The sequence below is a fragment of the Anolis sagrei genome, chromosome X (genome assembly GCF_037176765.1).
Source record: "Anolis sagrei isolate rAnoSag1 chromosome X, rAnoSag1.mat, whole genome shotgun sequence".
Classification (NCBI taxonomy): domain Eukaryota; kingdom Metazoa; phylum Chordata; class Lepidosauria; order Squamata; family Dactyloidae; genus Anolis; species Anolis sagrei.
In genome coordinates this window covers 90,569,569-90,584,000 of record NC_090034.1, presented here as the reverse complement: position 1 = coordinate 90,584,000, position 14,432 = coordinate 90,569,569, and the positions used below count along the sequence as shown (strand labels likewise).

The window sequence follows — 14,432 nt, the reverse complement described above, 5'->3', positions numbered from 1 at the left end:
CGATAACGAAAGAAGATCTGCTGGGACATCATTATGCTTCTGATGAAGACATTGAGAGAACTGTGAGACGTTGGTTGCGGAAACAGAGTGTCAGCTTCTTCCATAACGGCTTTAGAAAACTTGTTAATCGTTGCCAGAAATGTATCCAACTGTCTGGTGATTATCTGGAAAAGTGAATAGAGGTAGTTAAAGAGCATGTTCTAAAAATTATTTCTGCATTTGATTGATTAAAAGATTCCCATCCAAGCCCAAGTAACGAAGGTGGAGGCATTATTTTTCATTCAACCCTTGTAGATTCCCATTTGCATTCATAATTCACCCCTTTTCTGTTTTTCTTTCTCGTTTCTCTCCTCCTGATCCATGTTCCCCTCCACTCCCCCCGCCCCCTTCATACTTAAGTCTGGCCACCACGTCAGGCACATCTGTGCATCACTTCATCCTGACATCTCTTGCCACTGCTCCTCCTTACAATGAAGGCTACACAGGAGCCCCATTGTTCTGGGATAGTCTTTGGCTTGCTGCAGACTGATCTGCCTTGGCTTTAGCCAGCCACTGGGGCTGGCATATCCTGGTACCCTCGGCTGAGTCTGAGCCTCGTCTGGCTTTCTGGGACAATACTTGCCGGAGGAAGGAGCAGCAAGGATTCTGCATGGGATTCTAGGTAAGTCTCATTTTGCTGGTTAGTTGGAAGGAGCTTTAGAGATTGGAGGAGTTACTTTGGGCACTGCCAGTGACCTTGATTCCTGGGGATGTAGGATGTTGTTTCCAGAAGAAAAAATAACCTTTCTGGGCTTATGGGAGAGAATGTGCTTCTAAAATGTGCATATCAGTTTGGAGTTAGTTCAGCAAGGAAATTGCAAAAAAATGTTGGCAAATTTACTGAGAAATTCAGTTCCTAGGTTCTTTCTCTGTCTTTGGAAAGAGAGGTGATTGATACAATTTCGAGCACAGCTGGCCAACTGATAGTCAATTGCAATATGGAAAAGTTACTTTGGGGTACTACTTTTACAAATATGTTGAATTACTTTTCCCTATTGCCAATGGGTTCTATATGGTCAATGATGATATAGTATAGCAGTGATATAACAGAATTAATGTTGGTTGTTGCAACATGGGAAAAGTTACTTTGGGGAACTACTTTTACAAATATGTTGAATAACTTTTCCCTATTGCCAATGGGTTCCATATGGCCAATGATAATATAGTATAGCAGTGATATAACAATGATCACAACAGTTAAACAAAGTGAAGCAGGAACCTAAAGTTCTTTGAAAGATGTAATTTCATAGTATTTGTGTACTTATCCTTCCTGACTTACATTGGGTCATCATTTGGGAGCCTCTCCCCTCAACAACAATATAGTAATATATAATACTAATATTGTGCTGTGCTAATAATATAATATATTGTATATACATATAATATTGATAATAATAATATAATATAATAATAATATGAAATAATAATTGTATATTATATATTACATGTAATATTACTAATAATATTGCAGCATACTGGTATAGTACAATGTAGTAATATATAATGCTATTATTGTGCTATGCTAATAATTATAATATTATGTATGCACATATAATATTGATCATAATATTGTAATACAATATAATACTAATAATACAATATAATAATATATAATACTAATAATACAATATAATAATATAATAAATATATACTTTATATTACATGTAATATTACTAATAATATTGCAGTATAGTGGTATAGTACAATATAGTAATATATAATGCTAATATTGTGCTATTAATATAATATTAGCATAGTTCTTTGGGGGGAGAAGGATGGGTGAGAAGGGCGGGATATAAATGTCGTAAATAAAAATAATAATAAATATAATAGCTGATTCAGAAGGTCATGAAAGATCATTTCTAGCTGTTTAATTTGACTTTATTGTATTTTTACCATGAGAGAGGATGGAGGATTGTCTGCAGAATTCTATACTTTGTGTACCCAAAGAACTGAAGTTAACTTTGTTCTGTATGATTATGAGAGAGATAATTGTTGACAAAATGTTTTGGACAGCCCAACAAGTGATTATACCAGGTTATAATCTGTGAGGATAAAATACTCTCCATTGTTTCATTCCTAATGAACAAAGATTAAATGTTTTCATGGGGTGAGAGTTTGTGTTTATGAGAAGCGAGAAGGCGGTCACCCATGGTAAGAGGATCATATAGAACTTCAGACTGCAGGTGTATACTAAGTTGATAGTAGGAGAATATAGATTACAGGTTCAAATGTTTTGCAGTGAAGAGAGTAAAAAATCAATGCTTTGGAATGACTACAATTTTATGTTCTTGAATCTTGGTGAACTTTTTTTTCTAAATTATTAAAACAATATTAGCTAGAGAATATTGTCAGAAATTAAAGCCCTTACTTGTAATTTGCTCAAATGCCCACCCTGCCTAATTCTAAGCACCAAATGTAAAAAGATGAGGGAAAGACAGAGCTTCTAAACATTAATTCTTTTGGACTGTAACACCCAGTAGCTCTCAGGCATGTATCAGAAGGTTTGAATATTGTGTTCCATCACTGCATCTGAACATTCAATTTAAAAAATCATACTAAAATAAATATTATTTTAAAGGTGTTAGAGGACTTCGATTGCTACCCTTCTTTTTAAACATTTTTGGTAAACCCCTTGGATTGCATAGGGATCCTGTAGATGCAGGTGGCTATCTTTGGTTGAGAGACCAGGGACCACCTTGACCAAGGACCACGCTCCAACATTAGTACCAGAAGGGTTACGAATTAGTTTTTGGTCAACTTTAGATTTGGTTTGGTTATTTGGGGTGCTGATTCAGAAATTGCATTGGATAGATCAAATCAGCTCTAGTTTCTGATACAGAAGATATTCCTTCCAGTAGTGGCATCTGCTCCCTCACAAAAAACCAGTTTAGAAAACTCTGGAGTATGGTATTAGTTAGTCCTATTTCTAATAGTAACTCTCAAACAACCAGAAACTACATTTATCCAGGACCTCTCAACCCCCACGGATGCTGGCTAACTGAAAGTCTTCTGCAGTATTTCTCAACCTGGGGGGCAGGACCCCTGGGGGGGGGGTTGCCAGGGGGTTTCAGAGGAGTTGCCAAAGTCCATCAGAAAACATATTTCTGATAGTCTTAGGACCACAGGAAACATATTTCTGATGGTATTGGGAATACAGAAAACATATTTTTGATGGTCTTAGGAACCCTTTTGACAGAAAAGGCTGAAGATCTCTCCACCTATCCTTCTCTGCCTTTTTGGAAACAGCAAATCCTCCCACCAAAAGCCCTCCTCCTGCTGTGATTGGCCAGCCTCTCAGCTGGCCTCTCAGCCAAGGGCAGGGCTGTTTCTGAGACCTCAAGTGGGGAGGAGGGAGCAGGTGTGTAATCCCTCCCAAATCCCTCCAATGCTTTCTGTTGGTCATGGTGGTTCTGTGTGGGAAGTTTGGCCCACTTTGTTGGTGGGATTCAAGGGGCTTTTTGATTATAGGTGAACTATAAGTTCCAGCAACTACAACTTCCAAATGTCAAGGTCTATTTTCCCAAACTCCACCAATGTTCACATTTGGACATACTGAGTATCCATGCCAAGTTTGGTCCAGATCCATCATTGTTTGAATCCACAGTGCTCTCTGGATGTAGGTGAACTACAGCTCCAAAACTCAAGGGCAATGCCCACCAAACCCTTCCAGTATTTTCTGTTGGCCATGGTAGTTCTGTGTGCCAAGTTTGGTACAATTCCATCGTTGGTGGAGTTCAGAATGCTCTTTGATTGTAGGTGAACTATAAATCCCATCAAGTACAACTCCCAAATGACATATTCATTCTCCCCTCCCAACCTCACCAGTATCCAAATTTGGACGTATCGGGTATTTGTGCCAAATTTGGTCCAGTGAATGAAAATCATCCTGCATATCAGATATTTACATTATGATTCATAACAGTAGCAAAATTGCAGTTATTAAGTAGCAACAAAATAATGTTATGTTTGGGGGTCACCACAACATCAGGAATTGTATTAAGGGGTCACGGCATTAGGAAGGTTGAGAAACACTGGTCTACTGCAATACTACAAACCCCAGAATTCTACAGGAGGCAGAAACCGGATTTTAAATGGATTTTTTCTCTAGTGTGATGAAGTTTCTATCTAAAAATGATGTTTAAAAAAGCAGCATAAAACACAGACCAACCCAAAATCAACATGGTCAAGAAAACAATTGAAACTAAAATGCATCCAATGAGGAGGAGAAGCAGTAAACATCACATAGAATATATATTTATAGCCACAGTGGTAGCCTGGAATGACACAACTCAATGGTACAACAGAGTTTCTGTATATTGAAGGTCCCAGGTTAAATCCCTGGCAGTTCTACTTGCAACATCTCAAGTCCTCTAGTGATGTCAGTAAGTGGCAACATCCTACGCTCCATATGTTTTGCAAGGCTTGTTCTTTTTTTATATAAAAAAAGCACTGTCTCTGTTCTCTCCGGTTAAATAGACCTCAGGCATAAGGTGACTTTTCACCTTTTTACACGGTCCTTCTGGGCCATTCATTGTGCCGGCAATCACCGGCGAAAGGGAAGGTGTTCAGGACGACTCATGGTGCCACACATTCCCTCCCTCCTCCCCTCATTACATGGAGGGGATGGGAGAGGATGCTTTCCCTTCTGCCAATCAAATGGCAGAAAGAGCAATGCACGGCCATTACATGGCAAAAAAGGGAGGAAAGTCGGAGCTACCCAAACTACACTTTCCACTTTGGGAGGAATGTAGGTGCGGGACCTGTGATGGCACGCCCGAGCCTTTGGGAAAACTATAGTGCCTGGCTTTGCAGTCGGCCAATTCGCTCATACCAGAAGCGACCCGTAATTTCTCAAGTCACTCCTGACACAACCAAAAAACCATCTCCCCCCAACGGGGACTCAGGACGGCTTACATGAGGCCAAGCCCAAACAGCAAATTACAATACAGTAAAATACAATAAAATAAAACTGAAATGCAAGCAACAACACAGTAAAATAAAAAATAAAAATGATGAATACAATAAGCAATGAAAACAAAACATAAGAATGCAATGAACAATTACAATAACAGTGAGCATGTACAATAAAATGATTTTAAAAATTCAGTGTGAGATAAAAGGAGCAGATTATTTTCAAGGAAGAGCTCATAGGGAAACGGGGTAGAAAACAAGATTAAGACCCTTAGCAGACCGAGGCACTTTAGGCAAGGTGAAACATAACCAAAATGAGTTTACTGCAAACAAGATGAACAAAGGGAGCCTTTGCTGGTTGCAATTATCTCTCTGGGGTCTTTGAAAGCTTCCTGCCTCTGGTGCAAAGTGATGGTTATAAACTGTCTCAATCTTCATTCTTGTGAAGCATAAGCTGGTCATAAGCTTCTGTTATCCTTTGGACTGCTAGTATAAAAATATTGCTGAATGCAGGTGCTAAGGATGCCTGTTTTTGGATTGCTAGGTCCAGGGTTACCAGACAACCCCAAGCCCAAGTCACAGTAGCTCTGCTGTAGAAAGAGGATGAGTCCAGCAAGAGAGCTCTATACAGGAAAAAGGAATAGACCAACTAAGGCTGGCCTCTGGGGGGGGGGGGGGGATTTTAAGCTCCACCCAAAACTAATACAAGGTATCTACATGATTGGGAAAACCTAAATAAGGGGAACTGAAGCAGAGGAGAGGAAAAAGCAGAGCTAAGATTTCACAATGGCGCATGACAGGCCCCGACCTTGCCGTGCATAAAAGCAGCAAAACGGGGCAGAAATGCCTCTTGTGATAAGGTCCTATGTCCCTTTTTGTAACGGACAGTCCTAAAGAACAATCCTCAATGTGAAGGTAGCCTCTAGTATTTAAAAGACCATTCAGAGTCATCTGGTTGAAAGAGAAAATAGAATTAAAAAGAACATGCAAGCCTTAGCACCTGAACATTGTCAGACACAGAGATTGAGCAGCCACAGAGGTGATGCTGGCTGAGGATTTTTTCTTTATTTTATCAGAAGTGACTTGAGAAACTGCAAGTTGCTTCTTGTGTGAGATAATTGGCCGTCTGCAGAGTCGTTGCCCAGGGGATGCCTGGATGTGTTACCATTCTGTGGGAGGATTCCCTTATGTCCCCACATGAGAAGCTGGAGCTGAAAGACGGGAGCTCACCCTGTCTCACAGATTCAAATTGCCGATCTTCAGGCCAGCAGTTCAGTCAGTACAAGGGTTTAATCCATTGTATCACTGTGGCTGGGGATGATAGGTATTGTAGGCAGCACTTCTAAAACAGTTCCCTGACAAAGCGTCATGGGGGCCATCAAACAATGCAGACAGACTTCCTCCTGTTGTCCATGATGCTTCATCAGGGAACTCCCTCCCTAATGAGATTAGATCTGGCTCCTCCCTCATGACCTTCCAGAAGAAGCTCAAACCCTGGTTATGAGATCAAGCGTTCGCCATTAAGCTGTATTTCTGGCATTGGAGAGGGATTGGCTGGTGACTGCTGGAAGAGAACTTTGGTTTAATTGATATTTAATGGGAGACCAAGCTTCTCGTATGCTTCTGCAAAGGTGTTTCGAGTGGCTTGTCGGTCTTCTTCTGAATGTGCACAGATGACACTGTCATCAGCATATTGGAGTTCTATAACATGTTGTTGTGACCTTGGTTTTTGCTTTCAGACTATTGAGGTTAGCTTTCCACCAACAAGATGAAGTATCATAGCAATGAAGATGGAAAATAAGGTCTTCTTCTGAATGTGCACAGATGACACTTTCATCATCATATTGGAGTTCTATAACATGTTGTTGTGACCTTGGTTTTAGTTTTCAGTCTATTGAGTTTAGCTTTCCACCAACAAGATGAAGTATCATAGCAATGGAGATGGAAAATAAGGTTGGGGCAATAGCACATCCCTGTTTGACACCTGATTCCACCTTAAATGGCTCGTTTTGGGAGCCATTGCTGTCCAAGACTGTTGCCATCATGACATAACTCTTCTGTGGAAGGAAAGGCATTACCTGCTCAATCTTTTCTTAGCCTGCACCTGTTAAAGGTTTTTCAATAGAGTTACAAGCTGGGTAGATGCGGGGAATGCCGTGGATGTAGCGTACCTGGATTTCAGTAAGGCCTTCGACAAGGTCCCCCATGACCTTCTGGCAAGGAAACTAGTCCAATGTGGGCTAGGCAAAACTATGGTGAGTTGGATCTGTAATTGGTTAAATGGACGAACCCAGAGGGTGCTCACTAATGCTTCCTCTTCATCTTGGAAAGAAGTGACAAGTGGAGTGCCGCAGGGTTCTGTCCTGGGCCCGGTCCTGTTCAACATCTTTATTAATGACTTAGATGAAGGCATAGGCCCGTCGCAAACTCTGTTCCTGCGGGAGAAAACCTTGCTAGCAAGTCCCTGACGTCACGAGACTCCGCCTCTCGCCCCGCCCCTTTCTCCGCCCCTTTCTCTTTGCCAGCGTGGTTTTTCCTTTGCTAGGGCCGCATTGCCCGCATTTTCTCTCAGTTGGCAGAATTCAACTGAGAGAAAATGCGGGCAATGCTGCCCTAGCAAAGGAAAAACCACGCTGGCAAAGAGAAAGGGGCAGAGAAAGGGGCGGGGAGAGAGGCGCAGGCTCATGACGTCAGGGACTTGCTAGCAAGGTTTTCTCCCGCAGGAACCTAGTTTGCGACGGCTCTTAGAAGGCAGGATCATCAAGTTTGCAGACGACACCAAATTGGGAGGGATAGCCAATACTCCAGAGGACAGGAGCAGGATTCAAAACGATCTTGACAGATTAGAGAGATAGGCCAAAACTAACAAAATGAAGTTCAACAGTGACAAATGCAAGATACTCCACTTTGGCAGAAAAAATGAAATGCAAAGATACAGAATGGGGGACAATGCCTGGCTCGAGAGCAGTACGTGTGAAAAAGATCTTGGAGTCCTCGTAGACAACAAGTTAAACATGAGCCAACAATGTGATGTGGCGGCAAAAAAAGCCAATGGGATTTTGGCCTGCATCAATAGGAGCATAGTGTCTAGATCTAGGGAAGTCATGCTACCCCTCTATTCTGCTTTGGTTAGACCACACCTGGAATATTGTGTCCAATTCTGGGCACCACAATTGAAGAGAGATATTGACAAGCTGGAATGTGTCCAGAGGAGGGCGACTAAAATGATCAAGGGTCTGGAGAACAAGCCCTATGAGGAGCGGCTTAAGGAGCTGGGCATGTTTAGCCTGAAGAAGAGAAGGCTGAGAGGAGATATGATAGCCATGTATAAATATGTGAGAGGAAGCCACAGGGAGGAGGGAGCAAATTTGTTTTCTGCTTCCTTGGAGACTAGGACGCGGAACAATGGCTTCAAACTACAGGAAAGGAGATTCCATCTGAACATAAGGAGGAACTTCCTGACTGTGAGAGCCGTTCAGCAGTGGAACTCTCTGTCCCGGAGTGTGGTGGAAGGCTCCTTCTTTGGAAACTTTTAAACAGAGACTGGATGGCCATCTGTCAGGGGTGATTTGAATGCAATATTCCTGCTTCTTGGCAGAATGGGGTTGGACTGGATGGCCCATGAGGTCTCTTCCAACTCTTTGATTCTATGATTCTATGATTCTAAGAAGACTCTAGGGAAGATGTTTTGATCAGATTTAAGTTTGATTTTTCTCCACTAGATGGCAGCAGGAAGACAGGGCCAAAAATGCACAGTTGCCAAAAGACCTTTGAACAAGTCGCAGTTTCTAGATAGTGTTTGCTCTGAAAGTTTTAGCAGCAGATGGAATACGGAATTGCTCTTTCACACCAAGTCATAGCCACCAACTTGGTGATATGTATTTATATTCTTGCTCTGCTTTCTTTCTTTCTTTTTTTCTTGCTAACTTCGGCTAGGTTAATCAGAGTAAAAAAAAAAGTACTTTCAGTATTGACCATAGTGTGTAGTAGCAGTCGATTTCTTGCATTAAGGGTTGGATGAGATAAAACAAACTACTGCAGCCTTTTATAGTTTGTGTGTGCTACCTGCTTTAAATAACTTTTGCCATCTTGGTCACATCCTGATTTTGCTTGGCCACATATGTCCCAGTTGTCATCTGTGAATGTTGGGGTCTGCATCATTCGATGGTTTCTTAATTTTTGTATTCCCAGGCCTCATTCTGAATATTGTTTTCAAAAACTTGATTATTGACTATAAGGTGTGCTGATATTTTCATACCATTTCTTTGCCCCACATATGGTTTTCAGAATAGGGGACAAGGGAGGCTCAAAGCATAGTCTAACAAAGGCCAACAGGCCAACGTGAAATGTTCTAGCAAAAATGGACTAACAAGACTCCTATCTAGTTGAACCTCCTCCAGTATTATCAATCACAAGTATAGGAATCGATAAAATACTAGAGAAATATAAAGATATTGAACCCTCCCCAAAGTAATCAAGACTATTTGCAATCTACCGTATTTCATCATATAATAGTCGCACTATCCCCTCCTCTTTTGGGGGGGGGAGACAAAGGGGAGTGTTGCCCCCTTGTATAATAGTCACAATTATGAACTAAGGGTGCGACAATTATGCAAGGAATGTTGAAAAACCAAATAGATACCCCCAAAAGGTGGCACGACTATTATGCGAGAAATGTTAAAAACAACCCAAAACTAGGATCCCAAAAAGGGGATGCGACTATTATGCAATGAAATATGGTATTTTACACATTTATTTGGAAGTAAGCTCATATTCTCCAACATTTCACAGGGCACCATGTGGTCAAACAACATTGAAGTGTGGTTACAATGGCCAAGGCTATTCTTTTGATTAAAGCTTGGAGAGGATGCAGCAATCTGCTTTTGCCTTATCCTAATTTTTTCATTGTGTCAGAAGCAACTTGAGAAACTGTGAGAGAATTGGCTGTCAGTAAGAATGTTGCCCAGGGGACGCCTGGATGTTTTACCATCCTGTGGGAGACTTCTCTCAAAGGACCCTGTTGCTGACAGATGGGAGCTCACCCCATCTTGGGGATTTGAACCGCCGACCTTCAGGTCAGCAGTTCAGCCGGTACAAGGGTTTAACCCATTGCACCACCATGGCTCCTTGCCTTAGCCTACTGAGAAGGATGATCTTTCAATTTCCCTGCTGTTTAATTAATTGCTTGCAAACTCCCTTTTCAGATTGAATTCCAGTTTGAGGGCAAAGTGGGAGTTAGAGAAAGAAACTGGGACATTTAGAAAGTTTGTTTTAAAAAATCAGCCAATAGAAGGTTAATCAGGAGACTTGGAGCATACAAAAACTATGTTGACTACATGAAGGGCACTTGTAAGAATCTTGATATTTAAGGATTTTTCAAAATTATTTCCCTTCTTCCTGCAAGTTGGCAACATTAATAATAATTTGCTTACCAGTGTTGAGCCTCCCTGCACCTCAAGCCCAAAGAACAACACTGAAATTCAATTCTCACCTCAGATGGAAAGAATTCTCCCTCTCTTTGTATTGTTGAAGGCTTTCATGGCCAGAATCACAGGGTTGTCATAAGTTTTTTTGGGCTATATGGCCATGTTCCAGAAGCATTCTCTCCCGACGTTTTGCCTGCATCTATAGCAGGCATTCTCAGAGGTTGTGAAGTCTTGTGAGGACTTCACAACTTCTGAGGATGCTTGCCATAGATGCAGAAGAAACATCAGGAGAGAATGCTTCTCGAACATGGCCATACAGGCTGAAAAATCTCCCTCTCTTGTTCTACATTCAGGTGGCCATATTGCTAGTGTTATTTACTATTGGATTGAACACCTTTGGAACAATGCAGTGAACTATGAAATTCTAGAAATCGTGATATATTGAGATAATTGTTTTATTTGCTCAATTTAAATCCCACATTTTGGGCAACAACATGCAGAAGTGATTTATGATAAATAGGCAGATCTTACTTCTTTTGGGAAAGGCTTCAGAATAGTAATTACCTACTGTAGCTAAGAGATAGACTACAGATTTCTATATCTATATAAATAAAAATGTAATGTTCGTTTGTGGGATTAACAGAACTCAAAAACCATTAGACAAATTGACACCAAATTTGGACACAAGACACCTAACAACCCAATGTATGTCCTTCACTCCAAAAAATGATTTTGTCATTTGGGAGTTGTAGTTGCTGGGATTTATAGTTCACCTACAATCAAAGAGCTTTCTGAACCCTACCAACGATGGAATTGAACCAAACTTGGCACACAGTTCTCCCATGACCAACAGAAAATACTGGAAGGGTTTGGTGGGCAGTGTCCTTTGGTTTTGGAGTTGTAGTTCACCTACATCCAAAGATGACTGTGGACTCAAACAATGATGGATCTGGACCAAACTCTACACGAATACTCAATATGCCCAAATGTGAACACTAGTGGAGTTTGGGGAAAATAGAATCTTGACATTTAGGAGTTGTAGTTGCTGGGATTTATAGTTCACTTACAGTCAAAGAGCATTCCGAACCCCACTGATAGAATTGGGCCAAACCTCCCACACAGAACCCCCATGTGGGCCACAGCAACGTGTGGCAGGGGACGGCTAGTAAAATAAATAAAAATGTACTGTTTGTTTGTGGGATTAACATAAGTCAAAAATCACTGGACAAATTGACAACAGATTTGGACACAAGACACCTATCAGGCCAACAAATGACCATCACTCATAAAGACACTGAAAAACACAACAAAGGGGACTTTAAAAGCCAAAACATAAAAAATACACTAACGCTTGTAAACTGGCTGGGATTTCTGGGAGTTGTAGGCCAAAACATCTGGGGTCCCACGGGTTGAGAACCACTAATATAAGGTGACAAGTATCCATAGATTTTGGTATCCACGGAGGTCCTGGAACCAAATCCCACCGTATACCAAGAGTCCATTGACTACACTTACTTCTTCCATTCTTTCATTTTTCCTCAAAATGATCCTAAAATAATATGATATAATAACCTGAGTTTGGAAAGTTTTGCCTCTGAACTTTAACTCCCAAATTCCTCGGCCAAATGCCAGGGAGGTCAGGCAGCTGCTGTACAAAACTAACTTTTCCAAGCTTTCATAGAATCCTTAACTTGGAATAGACCTAGTGGGCCATCCAGTCCAACCCCCTGCCAAAAAGAAGCACCCCTGACAGATGGCTATCCAACCTCTATTTAAAAACCTCCAAAAGAGGAGCCTCCGCCACACTCCAGGGGTAGAGAGTTCCACTGCTGAACAGTTCTCACAGTTAGGAAGTTCTTCCAAATGTTCAGATGGAATCTCCTTTCCTGCAGATTGAAGCCATTGTTCCACGTCCTAGTCTCCAGGGCAGCAGAAAACAAGTCTGCTCCCTCATCCCTATGACTTCCCCTCACATATTTATCCATGGCCCTCATCATGTCTTCTCTCAGCCTTCTCTTCAGCCGTTTAAACATGCTCAGCTCTTTAAGCCACTTCTCATAGGGCTTGTTGGAGCCCCCGGTGGCGCAGTGGGTTAAAGCTCTGTGCCGTCAGGACTGAAGACCGACAGGTCGCAGGTTCAAATCCGGGGAGAGGCGGATGAGCACCCTCTATCTGCTCCAGCTCCTCATGTGGGACATGAGAGAAGCCTCCCACAAGGATGATAAAACATCAAAAATCATCCGGGCGTCCCCTGGGCAACATCCTTGCAGATGGCCAATTCTCTCACAACAGGATGCCCCTGACACGACAAAAAAAGGGGGGGGGGGTTGTTCTCCGGATCCTTGATCATTTTAGTCGTCCTCCTCAGCACACATTCCAGCTTCTCAACCTCTCTTCAATTGTGGTGCCCGGAATTGGACACAGTGTGATTCCAGGTGTGGTATGAACAAGGCAGAATAGAGGGGTAGCATGAATTCCTTGGATCTAGATACTAGACCCCTATTTATATAGGCCAAAATCCCATTGACTTTTTTTGCTTCCCAAAGTTTTCCCAATTATTCCAGTGCCACCCTGTATGTTTTCTGGCTGCATCACTTAATCCTGTCTTCTTACTACTTCACCACACTGTATCTGTATGTTTTGCCATTAACTACATTGTTGCTATATACAAAGTTTGTAAAGTTTGAAAATTAATGCCAACTACAGCATTCCTTATAAATGGCCATCCAGCTGTAGTTTAAATATCCCCATCAAAAGAGAATGCAACACTTTTTTGGAGATTCTCTTCAATTACCAGTAATAATAATAATAATAATATCAACAACAACAACAACAACAACAGGATTGCAGAGAAACAACTGGAAAAGATGACACGATATGAGGATTTAAAGATTGAATTGCAAAGACTCTGGCGCAAGCCAGTCAAGGTGGTCCCAGTGGTGATCGGCACACTGGGTCCAGTGCCTAAAGACCTTGGCCTGCACTTAAACACAATCAGCGGTGACAAAATTACCATCTGCCAGCTGCAAAAGGCCACCTTACTGGGATCTGCGCACATTATTCGCCGATACATCACACAGTCCTAGACACTTGGGAAGTGTCTGACGTGTGATCCAATTCAATAGCCAGCATAGTGTCTCCTGTGGACTCATCTTGTTGTGTTTCAAATAATAAGAATAATATTAATAATATTTTTTTTCATGTCAGGAGTGACTTGAGAAAGTGCAAGTCGCTTCTGGTATGAGGGAGTTGGCCGGCTTCTCAATTTTTAAATCTTCATATGGTGTCAGCTTTTCCAATTATTTCTCTGCAATATTTATTATTATTATTATTATTATTATTATTACTATTATTACATTGCCCTATAATCCAGATCAATGCAGTTGATCCATGTTCCAAGACTGGATTATATGGCAGTGCAAATCCAGCCTCATAGGACTTGCTTTCCAGATCCCTCCTTACCGTTGCTTGCTGTAAGATCTGTACTACTTATTGAAAGTATACATTTCATGGTATCTCATTCCACTTCTCCCACGCCATGAAATGTATTGATCACTGAATGCATATATTAAAAGCTCCCTTGAATCCCTTTGCTTTGCAGGTTGCCCAAACCGGGGTAGTACTAACAGCTATCTGTTCCTCTTCAGTTGTGTTGCTTGGCAAAATCATGACAATTTGTGCATTCAAGGCCTCAGAGACCTACTTAAAAACCCTCAAAATGTCCCTTTAAGTCCTCCATGGAGAAATACCACAGCATAACAATGTAAAAAAAAAAAACCCACAGCAAACCATCTTGTGATATGCCAGTTCTTTAATACCTAACAAGATGAGAGCTATTTGGGTGCAGATGCATCAGGCTTCTGTTTACTTCAACCTGTCTGTAAAAGACAGAGATATTTTTAACGTTCGTATTGTTTTTCAATCTTTTGTTTACAGAAGCTCCAGAGAGAGAGCTTTTTTACTTCTAATTCTACTAGTACTTAGTGTACCTTTTTTTTTTTGCAAGAAATAATCTTGTCTAAATCAGAAAGTTTCTCAGAAAGTTAAGATCTC

The 14,432-nt window shown here is 41.3% G+C and overlaps 1 protein-coding gene across 7 annotated transcripts in view; it reads left to right on the top strand.

Annotated features, from left to right (window-relative positions):
* The first annotated feature begins 419 nt into the window (after positions 1–419).
* Positions 420–14,432, top strand: part of LOC132780240 (myelin-associated glycoprotein) — a 103,824-nt gene continuing 89,811 nt past the window's right edge. For all 7 annotated transcript variants that reach the window (XR_010908729.1, XM_067460692.1, XM_067460690.1 and 4 more), the window contains exon 1: positions 420–661. The gene's annotated coding sequence lies outside the window, so the exon portion shown is untranslated. The remainder of the gene's footprint in view (positions 662–14,432) is intronic.